This window comes from Anabrus simplex, chromosome 5 (genome assembly GCF_040414725.1).
Source record: "Anabrus simplex isolate iqAnaSimp1 chromosome 5, ASM4041472v1, whole genome shotgun sequence".
NCBI classification, from domain to species: Eukaryota; Metazoa; Arthropoda; class Insecta; order Orthoptera; family Tettigoniidae; genus Anabrus; species Anabrus simplex.
In genome coordinates, this window is record NC_090269.1 from 234,051,438 (window position 1) to 234,078,324 (window position 26,887).

General features: G+C 42.4%; 1 protein-coding gene across 2 annotated transcripts in view; it reads left to right on the plus strand.

The window, feature by feature from the left end:
• Positions 1 to 26,887, plus strand: part of LOC136873929 (probable inactive tRNA-specific adenosine deaminase-like protein 3) — a 105,461-nt gene that overhangs the window by 9,135 nt on the left and 69,439 nt on the right. The window contains exons 2-3 of one of the 2 annotated variants that reach the window (XR_010860201.2): positions 1,292 to 1,379; positions 9,957 to 10,210. The gene's annotated coding sequence lies outside the window, so the exon portion shown is untranslated. Of the gene's footprint in view, positions 1 to 1,291; positions 1,380 to 9,956; positions 10,211 to 26,887 lie in introns of those variants that run through there. The other variant, XM_067147291.2, reaches the window with a different exon arrangement.

The following is a 26,887-nucleotide window of genomic DNA, read 5'->3' on the forward strand; positions in this document are numbered from 1 at the left end:
TTAGCACTTTATTTAAGATTTTACTCAGTGTGTGGGTAAGTGTAAGAGAGGGCCTCGAGCCCTAACTTCGTCACTGTAAAAAATGCACTAATAAATAAATAAAATAATTGACTACCTCAGCTGGAATCAAACCCATAAATTAGGAAACTGTTGTCATTTGTTCTCAAATATAATTATGTGTGTGGTACTAATTGGGTCAACCTACATTAAATTAGATCGATAAAGCAGACAGTGTTTTATTCGTAACACTATAAATTATTAATATACTCAAACTGTTCAACAGAGTGAGTCTGAATATTTCTCAAAACCTACTTAAAGACTTGCATCCCATGCTCTTGTTGACAGTGTTATAGTTGAGTACATTAGAAATGTTTCAGAAAAAAATATTAAACTGTTTGTCTGGTCATCAGTCTGGAGGCTGGTTGGATCCTCAACTAGCACCACTGAAAGTTATGTGATTTTAGGGAAACCATAAAAACCAATTGCAGTACCTACCATATGAGGCATACTAAGCTAGATGAGAAGTGAGAAAGTTCGCTATTGCTTTCTTCTCCAGGCCACAAAGTGTTATTGAAGTACAACTGACCGTATGACTGTCACCTTTTGTATCACCCCGATGTATTAGTTGTGTTCTGAATGTCATCACACAGCAGCTTCCATACTGCCCACAGCCATAAATGAAACTGAGACTTCAGTGGAAGCCACAGTTTGCTCTGGCCTCTGCCAAGAGACATTTATGTAAAAATACTGCGTCCATGAAGAAGCAGCAACAGATTATTATTATTAATATTATTATTATATTATTATTATTTATTTATTTATTTATTTATTTATTTATTTATTTATTTATTTATTTATTTATTTATTTATTTATTTATTTACTACTTTTAAGGTTTCTGGAGATGTCAAGGTGCCAGAATTTTGTCTTACAGGAGTTCTTCAGCATGCCAGTAAATCTACTGATGTGAGGCTAGCATATTTGACCACTGGACTGAGCTGGGATCGAAGTTACCAACTTGGATTCAGCTGTCGAAGCCACTCAGCCCAGCTTACCCTGTTTCAGTCATGTGCCTATTATAGACCATGCAGAGATATCACATGTTCTGAATCAAGTCTACCAAGTTACATTTACTATCTTAAAGATCAGGACATTTCTTCCATCTCATTTCTTAGACAGATCCAGACAACAACATGTAAATCTGGTCTAAGTCTTCACACGTCCTTGACATAGTATTTGTTAGCATATTGAAGGGGCATTTTTAACTTTCTTATTCAGATCTTTCCTTTTCAGTTTATAGGCCAGAGCTCCAGGTAGACCTGCCAGTCTTTAACAACCTGCTTATGAAGGACTTTCTTTCTTCCTTGCTGTGTCTGTAAAGGTGAGAAACATGACCACATTTATTACAACTACAGAAGTGAGAATCTTATTTTCATTTTATATGGTAGTACCATGGTGTTATCAATTAACTGTACCTTGCTCATTAACCTTGTTTCTTCCAGGCTTTACTCTTTCATCTTTCAAGGTCAGTTTTTGTCTCTTTTGACCAGATGGTATGTTTGCAAGATCTAGAGTTTTTCCATTTTTATGCCTTGAAAGTTATTCCCTTCCTTTAACAGATATTTTTTTTACTTAGAAGATTTGACCTACAACCACAACAGTATTTTATTGTGTACCTTTTTTGGATAATAATCACGCAACTTTGCTGAAACTCATATAGTTCTTGGTCAGTAAACACAAAGAAAACTTGAGACTTGTGACTCCTGGTGAGTAATTAGGGTATTACATTATTAAACAATAGGACATGGGCATTTCAAACCTATTTCGTGAGTAGAAAAATGGAAAACTAGAGCTGGAAAAGAAAAAAAGAAAAGGTTAAATTTAGAAAGTCCTAGCCACAAGAGAAAAGTTACAGTAGAAAAGGGAAACAAGGGTCCATACTAATGCTTCCTTTTAAAATATAAACCCCCATAAATGTATTGTATTTTGTTCCGTTATTTAAAGATCACCTCTATTTCTGACCAATAACCAGGCATTTTCTTAGTCTGACTTATTTTAAAAGACCATCTCAGTGTTAAATCCACTGTACACCATACATCTACCACAAAACTGAAATGACATTTGTCTACCTTGCAAAACAACACAGCGACCATGTCATTAAAGCATGCGCTCCAAAGTACTTGACTGTCCAGTGTTGTATGGTTGAGTGTTTAAATTGTTTCAATTGGCTCATCTAATAGTTTGGTATAAAATAGCTTGCAGGAGTAAGTGAACTGGTGACTTGCAAGTCCCTCATCATCTTCTTTCCAGTAATAACAGTATATTACCTACCATTTTTGTATTGTGTAAGATAAGATCTACTTTTGCACAAATACAGTAACCAGGAGGATTGCAAACTCAAATTTCCTATTTCAAAGATGACCTGCTTTCAGTTCGGAAGGAAACTTAAGGCAGTAGTGTTTATCACTTAGAAGTTTAAATAGCCAGGACCAATTAGGAAATTCCAAGAATAGATTGCTACTCGCTGCCGGATTAAAACCCGGGCAAGAGGCTTCATACCATAAGAGTTAGTTCATGTTACTGTACATGGTGTGACAATAAAATGTGTAGCAATATGAGAAGTTTATTAATCCTAGAAGAGTGAAAGTGTAGTAATATATAACTATCAGGAAGGAAACTAGCCAAAAAATGTAAATGTGGTAAAACTCTATTTAGACCATTTTTTTAATTGGAAGGATGATATTTTAAGTGAGTGTAATGCTAATGTAAATCTGCTGACCTTCCGGATTGGTAAGGATGATGACGATGAGGATGGTTGTGTCAGCACAGAACTGCCTGTACAGAATACATTGTCTCCAGAGGAAGTGTTTGTTAACATCAAAAATGTAAAAAGGAAAATGATTTTGCTAGAGGACTGTATGGATACTGAACATATCAATAGACTTTTTAATACCCTTAGAGGAAGTCTGGAAAATTAAATTTTGTTTAAATCTATTAAAAATAAGAACCCAATTTATTACTATTTTAAAATATAGTGATAAAGACCAGAATAGTGAACGCAAATTGTATTAAATGTGAACCAGTGTTAATATTTAAAGCCAAGAATAATGGCCGAGAGGATTTGTCGTGCTGACCATACGACACCTCGTAATCTGCAGGCCTTCGGGCTGAGCAGCGGTTGCTTGGTAGGCCAAGGCCCTTCAAGGACTGTAGTGCCATTTAAGAGAGAGAGAGAGAGAGAGAGTGTTAATAAGTTGCAATTAAATACCGATCATCATCATCCTCATTTTCCCATTTTCAGCTGACAGCAGATGGGAGCAAATATGATTCCTCTCCACTTTATTCTGTCGTTCCACCCTCCTTCTTCCGACACAATGTTTCAATGTTAAACCATTTCCATGACATTGTTTGGTGGTAGCTTGTCCGTGCCTGACTGATTCATCAGTACACCTAGCGACACTGCAACTTTTGACGTCAGCTGTTGGTTGGGGTTTGCCTTTCTTGTTTCCAGTAGTAGTTTGACGAGCTCCACATTCCCCCTCATTATCGCGAGTGTGAGCGGAGAGTTCCCTAGGTAGAGTGCCTCACAATCTGCATTCCCCTTCTCCACCAGCATTTGTAACGTTGTCTAAATTAGCATCTGGCCGCATGAAGAGAGCATGCAACACCTTCCTCCCATTACACTTGCAATCGCCATCATCTGTGAAATCAAAGGCTTTGTCATCTTCACTGTATTCCATCTTTGCCCAAACATTGTGATTACCCCCGTATTCAAGCAAAAGTTCACACATTTCAAGTGGCTCTTGGCAGGGAACCATTAGTGCTAGTACATGAAGTAGACTTAGGCCTCCATCTAGGAAATTGGGACCATATCTGCTCAGTTCATATAGGCTACTGTTACGATGGGCTCGCCACACCCAAAGGCATTTTATACCTACTGCCAGGTTCAATTAAATACTATAGGTGTTTAAATCATATACATATTAATGGTTCAGTATTATTGCTTAAAAGTTATTTTAAAATTCCTACCCTTTTCAAGTCACCGCCCCTCTAAAAGACTGTATTTTCATGGAACCGTCATTGGTCACTTAATACAGGATGCACTGTATACATAACAAACTTAAATTACTAGATACATATTATATGCAAAAGATGTGGAGAAAACAAACAAATAACAAATAAAACTAAAATCACGACACAGAGAGGTAGCATGTTTTACTATCCACTTATTAAACTGCTAATTACCATTATTTACAAGTTCATTTGCATTTTTTTGCTTCCATTCAACACAGTTTTCTCTTATTTCACTCACACTCTGCCCTTGGCATGTAGAACTCATGCTCCCAACATGGCTTCTCATAATGCAGCCTTGTTCCAGAACAGTTCACTTCACAATGAATAAACCTCATTTTACTCTGTGTAGCCATCTGACAATTTCACTCGCCATGAATGACTCATCACGGACTTACAACCTTCTCGTACTGCTTACGGTCACTCACGACTGATCCACTCCAAACTGACTCACCGCCCCCACAGTTGTGCTCTTTATATAACCCAAGAATGATTCTCGTAGTTTGGTTACTCTGTGAGCCTGCTCCATTATTAATCAGCTACCAGCTTCTTCTAGAAATTCCCTTATCTCAAGCCTTAGCAACTTACTGGCACTTCTAATTTGCTTGCTACTGGCCCGCACAATTTGCCACCATTCTGCTAGTACCGTCACCTCTCACCAACCACCCTGCAATCTCGGCCTTCATTGCGACTATATGAAGTTAGGAACATAGAAAATGAACACAAAATAGGCTAAACACAATGACAGGTTAGTGTGGGAAGACAGAGCAGCCAAAAGAGGAGAAGGGGAAATGTGCACGCCTTTTTTACAACTGGTTTTACGTTGCATCAACACAGATATGTCTTATGGCGACAGTGGGATACTAAAGGGCTAGGAGTGGGATGGAAGCGGCTGTGGCCTTAATTAAGGTACAGCCCTAGCATTTTCCTGATGTAAAAATGGGAAACCACGGAAAACCATCTTCGGAGCTGCCGACAGTGGGATTCGAACCCTCCATCTCCCTAATGTAAGCTCACAGCTGCGCAACCCTAACCGCACAGCCAAATCGCCCGGTAGCACACATCTTTATACTCTGCTATCTTCGAATAGAAAGTCATGATCTAAAAAAAAATAGTTTACTTCCAAAAATTCCATAATAAGCTAATTCTTCACGCAAAAAATATAATGCGGTATGCAAACAAAGGTCACAAAGTTAAAACTAATGTTAATGATTTTTCATATTTTCTACTCTAATGCGACATCTTTGGCAAGTGCTTGAAGAAATGGCAATACTAAGTACAACTGATAAAATAACTGCATACATTAGAATTGATGGGAAGTTATCAGAGCTCTTTAAGGTTGGCAAGGCGTCAGACAAGGATGTGTTTTGTTACCACTCCTCTTCAACATCTATGGTGAATGGATCATCAGAAAAGCCTCAGAGGACTGGAAAGGTGGGGTTCAAATAGGCGGCAAGACAATCTCCAACCTCCGCTGCAGAGACAATACTACATTGCTGATGGTAGTGGATAGAGAGGGTGCATTGCATCATCTCTTCCAGCTTATACAGGATATAGTTTTCAAGAAAGACGTAATCTACTTAAGAGTATGCATGTCCAGTAAAAAAATTGTGAAGGTGAAATTAAAAGAATAGGTATGGCTAAGAATGCACTGTCTAGTCCACCAAAAATATGGAAAGATCATCATATTATCACGGAAACAAAGAAATGTCTGGTCTAAGCTTTAGTATTTCCTATCTCTACATATGGCTCCAAGTCTTGGACTGTAAAAGTTGCATGCCATAGGAGAATCAAAGCCTTCGAGGTGACATGCTATCGAAGAATGCTATGAAATCACGATTAATAATAAGATCAAATGGATCCATTCTGAAGTAGATAAAGATTGCCCCTGATGCACACCTACTCCCAAACATTGAAATATTTGAGCAAGTCATCTGGCAAGATGACATTGAGAAGCATATCATCCAGGGTAGAGTTGATGGAAAATGGCTGAAGGTACATGTCCCAAACCAGTACAACCAGATAAAGGGTCTGATGAATCTGCCACTTGAAAGACACACAGCAGAAGATCATGGTATGTGGCAGAGTGTTGTTCACGGAATTGTGCGAATGGTCGTGACATTCAGAGATCACTACCAAGAAGAAAAATGGCATCTATATAGTGATATTTCATGTCCAGTCTGATCTTGTGGCTGTGTAGTCCTATTTCATTTCTTAAGTGATGTAAATACAATGATTTTTTTTTAAATGGGGAAAGTGATTAGCCATTTGTTATTTGATTAAGAGTGTTCCATGTGAGTGAACTTGAAACATCAATGAGTGTATTGCTTATATATATAAATATACAGTGTATAATTGGTATATTTATACAAAAAGTTCCACTTCAAGTGTCAGTGAGCTGCAAGATGAACGAGAACAAAAATGATGCCTACGAATTGAGAATTACTTGTGCACTTCCAGCGACAAAATATGATGATTAAATAAGGCCAACTACCATCTGTCAACGTTGCAGAGTTTTATGAGATGATATCCCATAAAACCAGCAAGTGATATATTTAAATGCAATATACTATGCAGCAAGAAATGGGCTAGCAGTTTATAGTGTTATGGCGAATTTGGTTGAGAAGTCTTTCTGATTTTCATGCCATAGAAAGCTTGGATGCAAAAAGTGTCTGGCTATCCAAAATCTTGACACCTATGAATACAGTCAGTAGCATTTGAAGCAGCAAGGTTACATTTAAAAGGAGCTATGCACCAGTGGTAGGAAGCCTGCTTTGCGGACTGGCAACATTTCGAGAGCCATTCTTATCAGCATTAAAATGTACACGTACATAGATTGTAATGTGGAAAGAAATGATGAATGGAAATGATGAAACATGGTACCATCACTTCACAACCCAGAATAGTTTACAACATTAACTTGTGTTCCTCATTAAAACGTGGCAGGCAATAATGAGACTGCTGGATACACACTGGGCAGTATGTAATCACTTTCTTCACAACATTCTTTGCAATAAGTCCATCCATCTTTTTCTGGTACAACCCTTTTAGTATCTTCGTCCTTCCTGTTGCACCTTCCTTCCATTGTAATGTATGCACTGCAGATCTTTTCGGCCTGGGTGGGCATTGTTCTTCCTCTCATTTGAGTTCTTCATGTTTTTTCAGGAGTTCCATAACAATATTTTCTTTGAATTTTATTATGGATATGGGTTTTCCTGTTACTTTTTTGTACAGGATATATGCATTGATCAACGTTGTACCAAAAAGTAGCTCAATAGCTCAATTGCCATATTTTTGTACCATCTTAGAGTCTTCCTTAGAGATGAAACATAACTGCTCATCTGATCGGTAAGTCTGTATGACCTTTCCCTTCATTGTAATCCATAATCATTGTTGGTTTCCAGATGTTACCATGCCTTCTTTCTCCTTCTACAGTTTCATCACCATGTTTTGTCGACAAGATAAGCATATCCCCTTTTAACCTTCCATTAGAGGACAGTTATGCCTTTTTCATTTTCTTTTGCAATCACTTCACCTTTCTTCAGTTTATCAAAAACTTCTTTAGGTTTACCTTTCCTATTCTTTCTCATAGTTCCCAAAAGATGCATCTGATGATCAAGCAGTGATGTAGGTGTGTTAATTGTCAGTTACTATGGTTCTTCCTTCACCAGACAAATCTTTTTCAAGTTTCATAAACACGCTCCATCTCTTCCTTTTTCTGCATGAATGAATGAATGAATGAATGAATGAATGAATGAATGAATGAATGAATGAATGAATGAAAACCTACAACCTGTTTTCCAGTCTTTGACAGGGTCAGGGATGTAATGAATGAACCATATATATACAGGCTAGTATTACAATGGAGCCACCACTTCCAAGGTGATTTATTAATGACTGATACAAAGGGTACTAGTAAAGTTTTGCGATGTGAATGAACGCTTTAGACTTTTTCAAAATAATTTCCACCACACTCAATACACTTCTCCATGCGTCAAAACCAGTCACTGAACCAACTCTGCCACTTTTCTTCGGTTACATTTTCACACTCTTGATCCCATGCTGCCAGAAGCTGCTCGTCGGATGAAAAATGCTGCCCTTTCAGCTTCATCTTCACTTCTGGGAAGAGTGCGAAGTCACATGGAGCAAGATCAGTACTGTATGGAGGGTGATCAAGCACAGTAAACCCTGATCTGGCAAGAAAATCCATTGTTGTATTAGCACGATGTGCTGGAGCATTGTTGTGATGTAAGAGCCCAGTGTTGAGCCGTGACCTTGGACGGAGCTGCTTGAGAGCCTGGATGACCTGAGGCATACAAGTCTCACTGTACCACTTCACGTTCGTGCGATTCGAATTATTTTGAAAGTAACTGTCCTTTGTGTTTCTAGCACAACCCAAGTCAGGATGCCCCATTTAGTGAAGAATACTACAATCATCCTTTTCTTCACTGACCTTGATTTTTGCACAATCACATGAGTAGCCTCATCTTCAAACGGCCACACCTTGTTCTGGGATTTTGTTGGGACATCGTAATAATAAAGCCAAGTTTCGTCACCTGTTACGATGCTATTGACGTTATGTGAAGTTCCATTTTCAAACTGTTTTAGCATTTCTCGGCACCATTTCACTCAATGTGCCCTTTGTTTCTCTGAAAGTGAATGGGGCACCCAAAGGGAACAAACCTTTCTAAAACGGAGATGGTCATGTAGAATTGAATGAATAGCTTGTGCAGGGATATGGAGCGTCTCTTCTACCTGCCGATATGTCAACCACCTCTCTTGCTGCAATATTTTCCTCACAGCTTCAATGTTTCCCTCAGTCACTGATTCAGACGGTTGCCCAGAACGAGGATCGTCTTCAACCTCAAAATTTCCCCTCTGGAATTCTTTATGTCAGCGGAAAATTGTTGTCCGATGTGGACAGACTTTCCCCAGCACAGGAGTCGTTTCCTCCAGGCACTGGTCAACAGTTAATCCACGAGCAAAATTGTAGCGGATAATTGCGCAATATTCACTTTTAGACCACACTGACATCTTAACTTGCTTGCAATCCACTGCTTGGTAACAACTGGTGTGAAGGTCGTGCCTTGCTGTCTTCTAGACCGCTTTTCACCCCTCTTTTCATCCCTCACCATAACAGGGGTGTCCAGCCAACCATTTTTGCGTATTGAAAACAAACTTTCCAAGTGCCCTTTATAAATGCTATGAAATGATAATGGAGAGTGTTGCTGGAATGAAAGATGACAGGGGAAACCGGAGTACCCAGAGAAAAACCTCCGCTTTGTCCAACACAAATCTCACATGGAGTGACTGGGAATTGAACAATGGTATCCAGCGGTGAGAGGCCAGCGCGCTGCCGCCTGAGCCACGGAATATAATTATATTCTAGGTATATCCTTTTTGCACAGCAAAGTTTGAAAGCTTTGTCCCCATACTTGTGTGCTTTGTTTGGAATGAACTGTTTTATTATCAGTCTTCCATGGAAGGGTGTCAGAGATTCATCAATGCAGACTGTACGGCCAGGTGTTAGTAGCTCCTTGTACTTTCACTAGCATTGTGTTAATAGCAGATAATTTGAATAGCCTCTATCCAGGGGAGCATTCTTCATTGCTGGTGAAATGTCACATTTCTAATAACAATTCTAACCTGTTTCGGCTCATGGTTGGTGAACATATTTTGTTCCTTAGGGAAATTTGTAAAATTACCTTGCAGAATACAGTCTCCACTGTCCAATCTACTCCCTTTTATTGATGAAAAGGGATTTATTTGACTCATGATAAATATATAGATGTTGATTCCCATTGGGAACCTGAAATATTTGTCCTGAATGAGTAAATTTATAATACTAATATAAATGGTCCGTTATTGGACATTATGAATTTTCCAGCTTACTCATTCCTGGTTGCCAGCGTTTTGCTCCACTGTGCTAAGTTGGACTCATCAGTTGGTAAATAGCACACCCACCAAGATGCATGGCTAGTGCATACCGTGGAGGCCACTGCTTAGGCTACTTGGAACCACCGGCAGTGCCAATGCACTATGAGAGACTTTGTCTCATTACCAAAAATTAACAGTTATCTTATTACTAAACAGGAATTTGACTTCTCCTCAGTAAAGATTAAAACTAAAGCTTATAATGTATACTATTAGGAAGATTTCATTTATTCATATAAAATTAGATTTATTAATAAATAATGTACATAAAATGAGTAATGATATAATTATGTGTGGGGATATAAATGTGGACTTCTTAAAATATGACAAAAGCAGAGAATTATTAACACAGCTTGTAAATTCATATGGGCTTAATCCCACAGTAAAAAAACCCTAGGAGAATAATAAAAGTTATTTAAAAAACCCAATCAGATTTTTATAAATACAGACAAACATTATCAGACGGTAGAGGTCTATTGTCCAGATTTTGGTGACCATCATGCTCAAATATTGAGCATTCATGTTACTGAATTAATCATTTATGAAAACCAGGCTGAGTGGCTCAGATGGTTGAGCCGCTGGCCTTCTGACCCCAACTTGGCAGGTTTGGTCCTGACTCAGTCCGGAGGTATTTGAAGGTGCTCAAATACGTCAGCCTCGTATCGTTAGATTTACTGGCACATAAAAGAACTCCCGCGGGGCTAAATTCCGGTGTCTCCGAAAACCGTAAAAGAGTAGTTAGTGAGATGTAAAGCCGATAACATTATTAATCAATAATGAAAATTCAATAACATACAGCACAGATCGTTCAGTGAAATAAATATTGCATATTTTAACAGTTATGGTCTGATGTTTATAAATTAGAAAATGTAGTTGCTAAAAGATGAGGTCGGTGAGATCCTCGGTCACCACATCGAGCTCCTGGTGGGCGACTTCAATGCCAAGTTGGGAAAAGAACGAAGATACCAAGACATAGTGGAACCTTATACAGCGCATAGACGCAGACACCAGCGCTTAATAGAACTGTGTAAGTTATATCAGATGAGGACCATATCCACAGATTTTCCTAGAAAACCGAAGTATCAGACCACCTGGCAGTCGCCGAACCCAGATGAGGATCATATCCACAGATTTTCCTAGAAAACCCAAGTACCAGACCACCTGGCAGTCGCCGAACGCTGCTATTGGTTCATTTCTAACCTACCATGTTGCAATCAATGTAAGAAACAGGAAAGAAATCATGAACGTGAGAGCTCGTAAAGAATGGAACATCGACTCCGACCATTGCTTCACCCAAATCAAGACCAGGTTACTACCCAAGCAACAAATACCCTCTAATGCAGCCCCACTAAGGATTGATTTCAATTTCCTCCATGATAATACAGAACGCTTTGCAACTGGCATCTTTCAACGAGAGATGAGTAACTGGAACCAACTGAAGTCCACAGTATGCGAGTCCTTGAACAATCTCGGACAACCTCGAAGGAAACGACGTCACAGATGGTGAAATATTGAGTGTGACCGTCGACGAGCGAGCTACAGTCTGGATGAACTGTAATTCGACTAAGCGAAAGGAAGACTGGGAGGATTTCACAAAGGTACGAAAACTGTCAAGTAAGACTATTAGGTGCGTGAAGAGATGTTATGATCGGTCGAGGCTAGTAAAGTTGGATGAAGAATTCAGACGATACAACACCAGAAACTTCTATGGGGCATTCAAAGAGGAGCTCTCAGGATATAATCTACCATGTCTTCACCTCAAGAACCCAAAAGGGAAGTTGGTTACCTGTAACCGTGGGAACGTGCAACTTTCGACATACCGGTACTACTTTGACCATTTGCTCAGCTGCCATGAACCCAAGGAAAGACTTCCTGTAGTAGACACAGTAGATGTCTGCCTCCCATCTGAACCACCTCCTGAAATAAATACCACCATCAACTGCCTCAACAATAACAAGGCACTTGAGAAAAATGGCGTCATTGTGAAAGCCCTTAAAGCAGGCGGAACTACGATCGCAGAGGTCATACACCGGATCCTGGTTGACTGCTGGGAGATTGGCAGGATACCTGATGACTGGAAGACAGCTCTAATACAACCACTGCACAAGAAAGGCGACCGAAGTTATGTCAACAATTACCAGGGAATATCGCTGTTGTGAATAGCCTACAAAGTTCTGTCTAGGATTCTTTTTTTTTTTCTATTTGTTTTATGTCGCACCGACACAGATAGGTCTCATGGCGACGATGGGATAGGAAAGGCCTAGGAATGGGAAGGAAGTGGCTGTGGTCTTAAATAAGGCACAATTTGCCTTGTGTGAAAATTGGAAACCACAGAAAACCATCCTCAGGTCTGCCGAGAGTGGGGTTCGAACCCACTATCTCCCGGATGCAAGCTCACAGCTGCGCGCCCTTAACCACACGGCCAATTCGCCCGGGTGTCTAGGTTTCTACAGGACAATGTGGAGAGCCAGTGTGGGCCACACGATTAGTGAATATCAAGAAGGATTTCGGCGAGGACTATTCTTCACCGAGCAGATCTTGAACCTGAAAACTATCCTCCATTTAATACATGTAAGAGTCGTGAACAGCGCCGTGGTATTTGTCGAATTCATAAAGGCTTATGACTCTCTCGACCACCAGACACTTTCCTCAGTGATGGGAGAACGAAGAGTGAATTACAACACACGCACCCTCATCTCCAAGATAAAATTCTGAAGAGAACTGTTTCAGAGTTTCAAGATCGCAACTGGTGCGAGATAAGAAGATGGCCTCTCGCCTATTTTCTTCAGTCTGGTGCTCGTCAAAGTCATAAAGACCTGGGAGCTTAGATTGAGCAATATCGGAATCAAACCGGTTGCTATTGGAAACGGAACACGGAAGATCGAGATCAGGAGCCTGGCCTTCGCAGATGACATGGCGATCCTATCCTTGCTTGCTTGAGAGGTTTTCATTCCCCGTCCGAAGGCGGGGCGGGCCCCCTAGATCGTGTCGCGATCTCTCAGGCCGGGAGATTTGAAAAAGAAGTAGGAGGTGGGATAGAAGAAGAAGATGGATATAGCGATGTGAAAAGTCATGGTGAAGTAACGGTGGGTCTTCTTAGCTGGGGAGATGGGAATGATAGAAGTTGTGCTCTAGGAGTAAAGTTGAAATGAATGTAATAGGGTGGAAATGGAGAATCTGAGGAGTTGCAGAATTGTTGTGATATTGTTAAGGGAAGTGATGAGGAGTCGGATGCTATCTAGCGTTGGAGGTGGTTGGTGGAAGAAACTAGGTGGGGAAAGGCGTGGCCAGACGGGTGTACCAGGTTGAAAAAGAGGGGCTGGCCTGGGGCGGCAATATGGTGGGTTGAAATGTTGGCGAATAGGTTGAGGTGGAGAGATAGAGGGCTCAACTTTATGACGATGACGATAGATGTAAGCTCCATTGGCAATAAGTCGTTGGACATCTTCGGCAATTGGAAGGTGGACGCGGACCATATACGTCGGGCTGGAGGAGTTCTTGATCCGAAAGACGCGACGGGCTGGGACGCCTTCGGCTTGAAGTTCCTGGAGAATCGTTCGAGCTGAGAGAGCAGGATCCACTCCGCGGATCACGCAACTGTACATGGTGTGACAGGTCGATGAGGACTGCGTGGATGGTGGTGCGGTGGAGGCTGTTGCGTCGGCGGCGTGCGTAGATGGTGATGACGAAGGCAGTGCTGCTGCTATAGATGGAGATGTCTCAGTGGGCTGGTTCGGGTGTTGAGGTCCTTCAGGGGTAGGGCAGACAGGGAGGGAAGGAGTCATGAGAGGAGAAGGATGGCATGTTATAAAAGTTGTGACCGGAACAGAAGGATAGAGAGGGATGGAGGGCGTGGTGGTCGTTGTGACGGTAGTGGTGATGGTGGTGCTGCTGGTGGTGGTGATGGGAGTTGTGTAGAAATGAGAGGAAGATGGTGGTACGGAGTCCACTGTGGTGGTGCTTCGTCGGCAAAGTACGAAGGGCAAGACGTCACTCGATGGATCTGGCGGTCCAAGTAGATTCCGCTGGCGAGAAAATGTGAAACGGCGTCAGCTGAATGGAGATGTAGCAGGACCCGACGTGTAGGAACGAAGTCTTGCAGTATCCTTGAGACACCTCGGGCTGGGGCGTGTGCCAGTTGGAGTTTGGCAAGTAAGTCCTGGTCAGAGATGGCGGGATCGATATCATGGAGCACGCAGCTAGACATGGTGCTGGAGAGGCTGACTACCAACTAGGTGTCGGTCCAATATGCTGATTGTATCGGCGGGAAGCTAAGTTATAGATGGTGAGCCACCCGGCCGAGCAAAAATGATTTGAAAGTGCGACGGAGTTCGGTGCAATCCAAATCAGAGATGTCGATAATCTCCTATCTTAACCAACAACTCTAAAAGTGCTGCAGTTGCTGTTCAATTCCTACACGAGGCAGCGGCGAAGACAGGACAACAAATATCATACGAAAAGACCAATTACTTCGAAAGTTAGCACTCCGGGTAAGCCCCTTTAACGACCATCTATGGAAAGATTGGAAAAGTCAGTCGATTCCGGTATCGTGGTGAATGGTAGAGACGTAACCTCCACCTTAGAGAGATGTGCCAAACTCAGCGCAGCATACCAACTGGCTCAAAACCGTTACAACAAGAAGTGCATTTCGAAGAAAGCCAATATTATTCCATTACAAGACTGTTGTCAAACCCCATTTCTTTTATGCTGTGGAGACCTTACTGATGAACGGGAAAGGCACCATGGACGATCTGGAAAAAAGTCGAACGACGTATCCTCCGGAAAATTCATGGGCCAAGAGTGCTCCCGGATGGAACCTACCGACTGAAGGTGAACTCTGAACTGTACCAACGGTTAGTAATGGCTAACACGAGCATGCAACGTACGCGGCTAAAGTTTTATGGGCACCTTCTGAGAACGGAGAACGGTAGGCTTACGAAGAAGATAATCCCACTCATCAAAAGTGACAAGACTGGAAGCATGTGGCTCGGTGAAGTAAAGTAAGACTTAGCTTTCGCTGGGATTTCTTACACTGATGTCTCAGACCGCCTCAAATTGTGTGAAGTGGTAAACTCATTGTCTCCTCTACCAAACCTCTTTCACAAGAAAGGAAGGAAAAACTAATAGCAGGGCTCAAGAGGTATTGTGAACGAAAGGGAGCATCCAAAAAAGAACTAGTCATGAACGCTCCCTAGTGGGTTTAAATCACTAATAATAAATTTAATATGTTTGTGTATTTAAACACTATTTTGATATAGTATTTCCTCTTAAAACACTAAACAAAAAGGTAACAAAAATTGTGGTTAGATAACAACAAGGTTTACAAACTCATGTAGAAATATATATATCTTCTTCTATCTTCTATATATCTATATCTTCTTCTCTTCTATATATATAAAAGGAAGTGTTTGTCTGTCTGTGCGCGGCACACATGCCACTCCTCTCGAATAGCTCAAGACCTAACGTCCCGATCCGACGGACGAATCATCATCAACACCGTCATATGCCCTCAGACCATATAAGACCAAAAACAGCTTCCTACGTCCTGGACGTAAAATGGCTCCTTGGATATTGTGTTCTCTACCTATCTTATGTACGTTGCCTAGCGACAGCGACTCTATGCATTTAATCTTGGTGACAGCACGTTGGATTGTCATATTCCAATGCACGTTTTCCGATGGTTTTTCGTTCATAACTCACCAACGAAAGCGAAAATGAAAATTCCGGCTTCGAGGTGCATTCGGACCCCTTTCCATCTACCTATGTTCAAAATTTCAGATCTCTACGAGCTGTAGATTTTGCTGGATTTTTCTCTATTTCTGGATTTACCTAAATTTTGCACTTTGTACACGTACAATTGATGGTTTGATTCACTTATAGGAAAGATTGGATCATCAAATTCTACACGAATATTGGCCCACCCAGTAGCCATATGTGAGCCAAATTCTATGTTTGAAGCTGTCGCATAAGTATCTGAAAAGTAATGCACTGTGTGAAAATCTTACACAAATGTCACCCTATTCAACGTTTCTAAAACATAATGAATTGTGGTAGACAAGTGCACTTGTCGTTATCATCACAAGTCCACAACTCGCACTTTACATTGGAAACATCGTCTGCGGACCTCCCTATGCTTTTTCTCGGATAACGCCAATTTACATGCAATTTGAAAATTATTAACTTCATGTACAGTAATTTACTTCGATATCCGTGTACAATCTGGAATACCGTAGCGAAGCACGGGTACAATTGCTAGTATATATCTTGCTAATGGCTTTACGTCGCACCAACACAGATAGGTCTTACGGCGGCGATGGGATAGGAAAGGCCTAGGAGTTGGAAGGAAGCGGCCGTGGCCTTAATTAAGGTACAGTCCCAGCATTGCCTGATGTGAAAATGGGAAAACACGGAAAACCATCTTCAGGGCTGCCGACAGTGGGATTCGAACCCACTATCTCCCGGATGCAAGCTCACAGCCGCGTGCCTCTAACCGCACGGCCAACTCGCCCGGTAAAGAATAAATTACTACACAGAATATATATACAAAACTAGACACCTGAATTCCACGTATAGGTCTACTGTACTACAAAAAATACACCAGTATATTGAGGAAAGTAATAATAAGACTAGCAAAGGAAATGTATAATGATAAACTCATTGCCAGATCATCTAACAGGCTATGTGGGATGTAATAAAGAATGAAACCGGGAACACTATTAAAATACTTCGAAATATCACATTGTCATGAAATAATGATATGATTAAGAACCCCGAAGAGATAGCAAATACTTTTAACAGTATTATTTTGGAGATTCGTCAAAAAGTCCACCCTGTATATCAAATGATTCTGCTCTATGACTGTGAAATACGTAAATAAATGAATTCACTCTTTTTATATCCTTTTGTATTTTTAGCGGTTAGAAGGATATGGATCAGTAGTTACCCGGTACAAAGAAAGCCGTGCGACAATTCCCCGATTGCGCGGAACACCGTGTCAGGGCATGCCGCGCCTCGCTCGGAGCTGAATAAACTGAATATTTATAGTGTAGTAACATTTGCTTCGCCGTTCGCTCAAAACGTTTCTCAGGTATTTAATACGTCTGATTCTTCTCTTCTACCGCTTTTCCAACATCTGTAAGGTTGCGGGAGCAAACTGTGTCACACATATGTGGATTTGGCCCTGTGTTACTGCCGGATGCCCTTCCTGACGCCAGCCCTATATGGAGGGATGTAATCACCACTGCGTGTTTCTGTATTAGTGTAGTGCGTTGTCTGAATATGAAGAGGAAGATGTTGGGACAAACACAAATACCCAGTTCCCGAGCCAGAAGAATTAATCACTTGCGATTAAAATACCCGGACGCGACCGGGAATCAAACCAGGGACCCTCTGAACCGAAGGCCTCTACGCTGACCATTCAGCCAATGAGTCGGACTAATACTTATCTATGATTAGTGTATTAGTTCAAGCAAATGGTATTAAGCGGTCACGAGAAACATTACCCAGCTGCTTTTCTCACGAGGCTTTTGGACCTTCATTCAGGAAACGGGGTGGACTAGGGAGCGGTGATAAGAGTACAGGAAGCTGAAAATTAATTAGTAAGGATGACATAAAATATTAGTGTTGAACGTAAAAAGTATAGTAAAGAAAGGAATAGAATTAAGTAATTATAATAATAGACTTATTGCAGCCAATATATTGTTACGTGCCAGCCCTGCGGTAGCCCCTTTCGGTACTTCTTGGAAGGGATTAGTAGTCAGCCGACCGGACAGTTCCCAGCCGGCCTGGAGGGTATGGCTGACATTTCTGGTATTGTTCTCGCCGGCTGGCTTACCTGTGAATTTCTTGGAGATTCAACGAGGATGTTCCGCCTCTAGCCACGTCGCGAATGTTCTGGCTCCCACCATCCGAGCTATATAAAGGGAGGCTAGCAGCGGACAGTCAGTCAGGGTTGGGCTCCGTAGTGGAGTCAGAGTTAGTGGTGGACTCAGAGTTAGTGTTGGACTCGGGGCCAGTGCTGGACTCCGTGGTGGAATCAGTGTGAGACTCAGTGGGCCGATTGCAGAAACTATGACTAATACTTATCTGATTAGCTTCATTAATTCAAGCAAGTCGTATTAAGAGGTCGTGAAAAACACTACCCACCAGCTTTTCTCACGAGGCTTTTGGACCTTCATTCAGGGAAACGGGGTGGACTAGGGAGCGGTAATAAGAGTACAGGAAGCTGGAAATATACACAGACGGACATAAGTGTTCACACAGAGGCTCATTGATCCATTAGTAAGTATAAAATTGGCACGGTAGCAAACTGCGCACGTTGTTCGGTCCATCGTAAATTGAAATGATGCATTATGCATACGTGCGCTAAAATATGTGCAGTAAAATCTTGTTCATACATGAAGAGACGAGGAAAATAAGGCCGAGAAGTGGTGGTATGCCTCGACAGAAGTCTACACACACCGATGACATCTATCCACAAAACAGAGCAGTACACATCGGTTCTGATTTGAACATTGAGGAGTGAACATAGTTACCAGCCTTGTTTACATTAGAAGTGGATACTTGTGATTAAGGATGGAATGGTGAAAATTAGAAAGGAAACTACAATTTAAGAAATAAAAATAATAGTAACACTGCGTAAAGAAGGCAAATCATATGCCGAAATTGCACAAATCATTAAACGAAGCAGATGCACAGTATGCAGTATCATTAAGAAGTACAAAACCTCAAAAAGCTCACTCTGAGAGAAGAAAAGGTGGTAATTAAGACAGTGCAAAAGACTCCGAAAAAATATAATTTTCCAAAATTGCAGCAGAACGTCAGGAGTACCATGGTAAACAGGTATATACTAAGACCATTCGTGTAAATATTCATATAGCAGGATATCATACCCGAAGTCCCAGGTGGAAGCCATTTATCAGACCAGTAAACAAAAAGAAGAGATTAGCATTTGCTCAAGAGTACATGATGAAAGATGACGACTTCTGAAAAAAAGTTAATTTTTTGATGAAACAAGTTTAACATTTTTCGCCATGATGGAAAAATGTCGGCGTGGAGGTACATACATACAGAGTTTGAAACAGCCAACCTCGGGGCTACAGTTAAACACGGTGGTGGAGGTGTTATGGTGTGGGGGTGCATGGCGGCTCCAGGTGTTGGGGACCTAGTGTTTATAGATGGAACAATAGACCAGTACGTTTATTTGGATATTTTGAAAAACTATTTACGACATAGTGCCGAAAGCTGGATCTACAGGCTGATTACTACTTTCAGCAGGACAACGACCTGAACCACACTGCTAATAATGTTCGTTAGTGGATTGTTTATAATACACCTCATATCCTGAAAACCCCTCCCAAGTCTCCCGACCATAACCTCATTGATCATGTATGGGATGGACTCGAACGGCGAATCAGAAAGCACCACATATCCAGCGAAAACCAGCTGAAATAATTGCTTCTGCAAGAATGGAGTACTACTGATAAAGTCACAAGAAAATTAGTAGGTTCAATGCCGAACAGATTAAGAAGTGGTATTCGCAACAAGGGAATGCACACACGTTACTAAACCGTATACAAATGGTGACAAACGTGTAGTTTAGGCCTAAGTTGTGGGAACATTTATGTCCACTAGAAGACTATCTTCATTTTATATTTTAGTAAAGTTATTCTGTAACTAAATATACAGTTATAAACGAAATACATTTATTTGAAATATATATTTATTTTAAATATGCAATATTTAAAAACCAATTGCTATTGCCCATATGTGCATACCGTATGTCAAAATGTATCTACTGCTGTGTGAACACTTATGTTCATGAGTGTACCTAAAGAACGTCTTAGTCGATCACGATCTTCCATTGCATAAACAATGTTCAGCCGGTGTTGAGCTAGGCGTCGTTTTAAAGTTTCAATATTGGTTCGAAAATGGAAATAGAAGTATCTTCCATGCAACTCTGCTTGTCGCAACCCATGCAATTCATTGGTAAATCTCCAAACGTTAGTTAGCTGTCGTCTTCCTATACATTACTCAAATATGGCTAAGCATGAGCATAATTTGCCCACTGATAAGAATATTGTTTTCGATGAAAATAAAATCTCGTAATATTATCGACACTAAAGCGACACGCCACCGTACGAGGAAGTGTACGGTGAATGTAATCGAAAAAGCATCTGGAATGGGAAGATGAACTATTACTGTGTAACCGAATGAGTTGTACGGGCCATACAGATGTACCTAGCTTGCATTCTAGAGATTATACGTTCGATACGCTCCTTCGGCAGCCCCGAAGATTGTTTTCCGTAGTTCCCCATTTTTACATCAGGCAAATGCTGGGGCTCTTCCTTCTCCTCCTTCCCAGTCGTTTCCTTTTCCTATATCATAGTTTCCGAAAACATAACTGAATTAGTGCGACGATTATCCGCAAAAAATCTCTCTCTCTCACACACACACACACACACACACAGAGAGAGAGAGAGAGCGAGCGCCACTATTAACTGTGCTTACTTGGCAGTAAATGTAATAACTGAATCCCTTCTGGTTGATGCATGTGACAGCCCTCTGACGATCGGGACAAGTTATTCTGATATGGATGTAGTCGAAGTGACCTATAAATCCAGGGAAATTATCCCAAAATTAATAAAATATATCGGTTGGCAAGAATTGTAGTCAAGTTGACAGTTACCGGACTGTCCCCTGTGTCATATGTTTCATAACACATAACCTCTAATTGTGATGTCCGGCTCCATGGCTAAATGGTTAGCGTGCTGGCCTTTGGTCACAGGGGTCCCGGGTTCGATTCCCGGCAGGGTCGGGAATTTTAACCATCATTGGTTAATTTCACTGGCACTGGGGCTGGGTGTATGTGTCGTCTTCATCATCATTTCATCCTCATCACGACGCGCAGGTCACCTACGGGTGTCAAATCGAAAGACCTGCATCTGGCGAGCCGAACATGTCCTCGGACACTCCCGGCACTAAAAGCCATACGCCATTTCATTTTTTCTAATTGTGATTCACTTCTCAAATTTGAGGTTAAACAGTATTCTCGGCATTTATACATGGCCGGTTGAACGTTGGTTTTAAACAGTGTCTATGTGATAAACACCGTCTTTAGAATGCGGCAGCCATGATTGGACGTCGTTTAACCGTAAACATCGTCTAAATACCGTTTCTGCAATCGGCCCAGTGTCTTGGGGATCGGTGGCTGGGCTGAGGGCGACAGAGGTGTTGACTGTCGTTAGTGACCTTTTTTTTTTTTTACGAGGGGCCCCCGTAGCCCGCTCCCCCGCCGTGACCATCGACTCAATCAACATGGCCTCCAACATGCTATTAATTTCTAAGAAGAAAGAGATAGCAGGGAAGAGTGGGAAAGTGATACAAGGAGTATCTGCCGGTTTCCGAGTTAGACTCGCTACCACGGCAAGAGTTTGTATTGGTAAGGTAGTGTTGAGGTGTGGTATTGAAGGGTCAGGGAAAAACCACATAGGCAGAAAGAGCCTACATGTAAAACCTGACATTTTGTGATAGCACATGCAAGGATGTGGACTGGGAAAGGTCCAGTGGTAGTGTTAGTTGAGAAGAGGTATCATGCACCAGCTAGCCATTAACCATAGTCTCGCCGTTCCATCTGCCAGGGGATCAGTCCATCTGGGCACTGCCGTGACTAGCGCGGGCCTTGCCGGCTGCGGAGCCATGCGTCAAGTACCACTAGGGCCTGCCGCACCGCACCACCTCCTTGGGGTCCCTCGTACCCAGTCTCCGATTCCGGAGAATGAGGCCAAGCCCGCCGAGGCGGGGGCCTCGTGGAAGGGGGTGGGCCATGACGCCGGGCCTCCTTCCTCTCTGCCCGCGCCATGGCCCGGTAGACTGGGCAACTGCGATGGGAGGCCGGGTGGCCCCCCGCGCAGTTGGCGCAAACCGCCGCCTCCTTAAGTGTCGCGCAGGCCGTGTAGTGGTGATCACCCCCACAACGGTTGCACTTCACTTGGAGCCCACAGCTCTCCTGCCGGTGGCCCCACCTCAGACAGCGGAAACACTGCAAGAGCTGCTGAGGGGGACGTTTCCATCTCACCTGGCTGCCCCTACCCGCTGAGGTCCTCTCCTCCTCCTGATTTGTTACTCGGCAGACTGCTGTCCTGGAAGCAGTCCTGGGTTGCGGCTGGGCGGCCCTCTCCTGGTGGGCCGGCGTCGCCTTCTGCTTCCTGGTCCGGCGTCGTCTTCTTCTTCTTTCCAGGGGTTGCTTCTCGGCAGGGGAAGAGGCCTCGTCCTGGTGACCCTCCTCCCGGCCTGGTGACCCCGGGGTAGCTGGTGGCTCCGCTGCGTCGCCGTCATCTTCCATCTCCTGGTTGGCGGCGGCGGCGTCGGTCGGTGCTAACACTCGACTGCGTTCCCTGTCCTGAGGGGCGCATATCGAGGTCTGTAGCTCGACAGACATGCAGGCAGGCTGGGCCTGGGCAGCAGTCTCAGAACGCCAGGGGGCGTCCTTCTCCACTGCTGTGCTGCTGTCCACCATCACGGGCGCGTTCCTGGCTTGCGCCCGGGTAACATGCCCTTCCTGGTAGGCCTGCGTCTGCGACCACTTCGCCTTGGTAGGTGGTCGACGATCCTGGTTGGCGGCCTTGTTGGTCTGCGTGTACTTCGTAGAGTACAGCCTTCTAACTGGGGTCGCGCCGTCGCGGCGCTCGGGAGCGCCGCCGTCGTACTCGGTCCTCGGCTCCGTCTGCGAGGCTGCCTCCTGGTAGCCTGAGACGTCCAGATGCTCCCTGAGTCCTGGTACCGGTAGCCGGCAACCTGGAACTCCTGGGACGCGCGCTCCTCGTAGACCTTGAAGCTAGCTGCGTCATTAGGGCGAATGATGATCGCCCAGGCAGGGACCATATGGCCTATGATCTGCAGGATTGGCTCCCCGATGGACTCCACGACCGCGTTGGGGTGGTCGAATACTCTCAGCGTCCCCTGGTGGTTGTCCTCCCCCCACCGGTTGAACACCACCAGCCCCGGGCGTTCATAGTGGGGGCTTCCATCGTGTAGAGCGCGTCTTGTAGTTTCTCGAAGGCTGCCTCGTAGTCGTGGTCGACCAGTCTCACTGGTAGGGTCGGCTTCTCCATCCTGGTCCTCCTGAAAATAAAGCTCCTGAAAGAGAAATAGCGAGCACTGAAAAGTGCTCAGCTCTGACAAATGCTCTTTCGAAGATGTACTAACAAGTACAGCTACCTGACTATACTGAGAGTCAACTTAAGACCTTAGCGGTCCCTTTGATGTTAGCTGATCGGTGAAAAGGCTTCCGCAGCGCCAAATAGTTCCCTAGGTTTGTTACTTGTTCCTGAAGTCAGGAGCTCCCTTCAGTTTGGTTAGATATTCTGGTGAACTGACTTGATGAATTAAAATTTTGGCCCTGTATAAATATGGAAAACTAGCAAATGTACCCGTGCTTCGCTACGGTATTCTGCATTGTATACGAATATTGAAGTAAATACTGTACATGCAGTAAATAAGATTGTTTTAAAATAGCATGTCTCTTAGCGTTATCCGAGAAACAATATGCAGAGGTCCCCATACGTTGTTTCCAGTGTAAAGTGCTTGTTACGGATTTGTGATGATAACGACAGGCTCACTTCCCTACTGCGATTCACAATCGAGTTGGGAAGTTTACATTATAATTGCAGGCCCCATTGCCTACTGCGCGGTCACAATCTATTTGGGGAGTTTCCGTTACAATTGCAGGCCCCCTTTCCTACCTCCAGACATATTACAAATTGAAGAGTTTTTATTATAATGGCAGGAAACTTCCCTACAACCAGTCAAAATTGAGTTGTGCAGTTATCATTATAATGATAGGCCCCTTTTCCAACTGACAGCCAGCTTCCTGCCAGTCACACCAAGTTGATGAGTTTCCATCAAAATAGCAGGCCAGTATGCCTAATGCCAGTCACATTTTAGATGGGTACATCTGTTTATAACTGCGGGAACGCTTGCCTACAGCCAAAGACTGTATGCTGCATGCTCCCTTGCCTTCTGAAAGTCAAATCGAGAAGTGAATTATTCATTACAATGGTAGGCCTGCCTCATTAATGCCAGTTACACAGGAATTGGAGAAGGACTCCATTCCTACTGCCAGTCATAGTCGGTGTGCGGAGTACTGATTACAATAGCAGACACACCCTTTCTCGATCGCTACAAAATCGACATCAGTGAATATATATAGTTCGACATACGAAAGTATGTGCTTGTTTACAATATTGCAGACCTTCATTTACAGATTAACTGCTTCTAAACGGTACATCATATCGAGAAAAGATTGTACCATAAGACGCCGGATTTAGCGGCCTAAATTGCTGGTCATATGATATCTCATCTATTCATGGGTCAGATTGAGTTAGAAACTTGGGTAAAATTTGTGTAAGATTATCTCACATTGCATTGCTTTTCGGATAATTAAGTGACAGCTACATACATAGCATTTGGCTCACATATGGCTACTGGGTGGACCAATTTTCGTGTAGAGTATGATGATTCTATCTTTCCTCTAAGTGATGGAAGGTATGAATTATGTATGTGAAAAGTACTACTTTACTTAAGATCGAGAAATAGAGAAAAGTCAAACGTAAAATGGATATAAATACGACAAAAAGTCGTACGACCAAGGTTGTAGATCACTCCAAATTGAACGGGGATTGTGCCATCCGTTATGTGATGATACTTCCCGAAGGTCTGCACCATCATTAAAATTGCCTCCATATTTCGATATTCTTCGGGATAGAAAGGGAAAAATTTAAAGCTCTTGGAAGTTTTCCGCCCGTTACAGGCTAAGTCGTAAAATTTTGCCAAATTTCAGTTTTCTTTCTCGACTGGCAGATTATGCCGCAATCTGGGTTTTCAGTGAGAAGTGTAAAAAGTAGAACTTTCAAGATACTAAACCAAAAAATATGCAGATGATCATTATTACCCCTTAAGCGTGTAGCTGTACGAAAATTTCGACAAAATAGTCTATGTACAGGCACACAGTAGTTACGATTTTATTTACATAGATAAATAAGGAACCTGCTCCACGTACAACACCTTTTGGGCTATATCCGCTGGACTTAACCGGAAAAACGGACCGTTTATGATATCTCCCTTATTAATCCTCCTGTCGAAAAAATGCACATGAAAAAAAGTTTTAGAGATGGAATTCCATCATGTTTGGTCGATTTCCAGTCAGGTTGGTCTTGTACTGTATACATTCTGGAAGAGTAAAATCACCATTTCGGTTCCCTATAAACCGCCAGTCCATTCCGGGAACATGAAATGTTATTGACGATTAACACCTACCGTTGGACAGGTGGATGTTAATATAAAGTTTGACTCAAATATCTTCAGTAGTTTTCAAGTTGTAAAACATACGCTTTACACGCACCCGCTCTTGAGTTAAGTCCGGTGGGACTTGTACCGGAAAACGGTCCGTTAATGATATCTCCCTTATTAATCCTCGTATTGAAATGATGCACATGAGGAAAAAGGCCTAGAAATGAATTTCCATTACGGCAGCTAAATTTACATTAAGTTTGGTTGCAAAATGACGGTTTCGGTTTCGTATAATCCCCCAGTCAATTCAGGGATTCAGAAACAATACTTGCCCTAAAACCTACCAAAGGACAGATGGATTCTAAATATCAAGTTTGGTGGAAATATATCCAGTAGTTTCCAAGTTTTAGACAAACAGACAAACAAACAAACAGACAGACACCAAAACAGAATATATGCAGATGGTCATTATTACACCTGAAACGGATAACTGTACGGAAATTTCGCCAAAATTGTCAATGTACAGACATACTCTAGAAGTGTAGACCTTTATTTCGATAGTTACTGCTTTGCAACTGTACGACGTATCTACAAACGGACTTCACCATCAGACGCCCCTTTCAGTGCTCTACATGGTTGGTCCTATGACATCTTCTCGTATCTCCTTTATTTATGGGTTAGATTGAGTTAGAGTCATTGAATGGGGTGAAATCTTGTACAGTTTTTGAATGCTACTTTATATTTTTGATTCTCATGTGACAGCTAGAATCATAAAATTTGGCTATAACATTGCCAATGGTCATGTCAATGTGCGTGCCGAATGTCATGATTCTACCTTTCCTATAAGTGTGCCAAATGATAACATATACGTGTAAAAGTACAAAATCAACTTGTGTTTAATGTATTAGGGATAGAAATACGACGAAAAGTCACAGGACAAAAGTTGTAGATCTCTCCAAAATGAAACGCAATTTGCTTTGTGACTTTTGATACGACTTACTGATTAGCCACCAATTACCCCGAAACGAAGGTCTGCACCGCCGTTAAAATTGCATCCATATTTCGGAATTTTCCTGGGCCAGAAGTTATACATTTGCATAGCTTAGAATATTTCCTCAAAGGAAAGAGTGTACAGCATTCGGGATTAGCACTCGCATACATACGTGGTAATTAAGGAAGAAAGTAATACAGTTTAGTAAGTTGAAATTAATAGAAAATAGATTATAACAGAGGACATCCGGATGACGACAAATATATAAATACCAAGTGAATGTATTGGAAAATCAAATGCTCCTCAATAAATTATGCCGGAGTGAGTTATGGATATAAGAAAGCGGTAATCGGAGAGAAATTTAGGCGCAGGGATTCTTAGGTAATCAGATAAGAAGATGAATATTTGTGTTATTACTTATGCTATTCGAGGACGGTTATAACCTCCAATGATATTCCGCCAATATCCCGCAGAATGGCCGATTGACGACTCTCTTGCTTTCTACCCAAGGAACAACCACGAATTTAAAGGAATGATGAGGAAAATGACAATACGTTACTTCCCTGCTGGCAAGCAGTCAGAGACGTTGCCATGGTAACCCATAT